The sequence below is a fragment of the Cebus imitator genome, unplaced genomic scaffold (assembly GCF_001604975.1).
Source record: "Cebus imitator isolate Cc_AM_T3 unplaced genomic scaffold, Cebus_imitator-1.0 Scaffold280, whole genome shotgun sequence".
In the NCBI taxonomy this organism is placed as follows: domain Eukaryota; kingdom Metazoa; phylum Chordata; class Mammalia; order Primates; family Cebidae; genus Cebus; species Cebus imitator.
The window spans coordinates 2784251-2785070 of record NW_016107595.1 but is presented as its reverse complement, the minus strand read 5'-3'; positions in this window follow the sequence as shown (position 1 = coordinate 2785070).

Here is an 820-nt window from a genome sequence, read left to right as displayed (position 1 = left end):
ATCAGCCAGGCATGGTGGCACATGCCTGTAATCCCAGCTACTCAGGAGGCTGAGGCAGGAGGATGGCTTGAACCCAAGAGGCGGAGGTTGCAGTCAGCCAAGATCTCGCCACTGCACTCTAGTTTGGGCAACAGAGGAAAGATTTATGGTTTTAGCTGTTACCTTTAGGTCTTTGATCCATTTTGAGCTCATTTTTGAGCATGGTGGGAGGTGGGGATCCAACCTCAGTCCTTTGCCTGTGGATGCTAAGTCGTTATAGCACCATTGGCTGAAGATGTTCTTCTGTCCCCTGTTGAATGATCTTAGTGCCTGTTATGAACAGAATGTTTTTGTCTCTGTAAAATGCACATGGTGGCTGGGCACAGTGGTTCACACCTATAATCCCAGGACTTTAGGAGGCCTAGGAGGTGGGCAGATCACTTGAGGTTGAGAGTTCGAGATCAGCCTGGCCAACATGGTGAAACCCCGTCGCTACTACAAGTACAAAAATTAGCGAGGTGTGGTGGCACGCGCCTGTAATCCCAGCTGAGGGAGGCTGAGGCGGGAGAATTGCTTGAACCAGAGGAAATGTATCTGGTGAAATTTTAACCCCCTGTGTGACTGTATTAGAAGACGGGGCCTCAGCTGGGCGGGGTGGCTCATCATGCCTGTAATCCCAGCACTTTGGGAGGCTGAGGCAGGCGGATCACCTGAGGTTGGGAGTTTGAGACCACCTGACCAACATGGAGAAACCCTGTCTTTAAAAAGAATAAAAATAAAAAAATAAAAAAAAGAAGATGGGGCCTCTAGGAGGTGATCACGGTTAGATGAGGTCATGAGG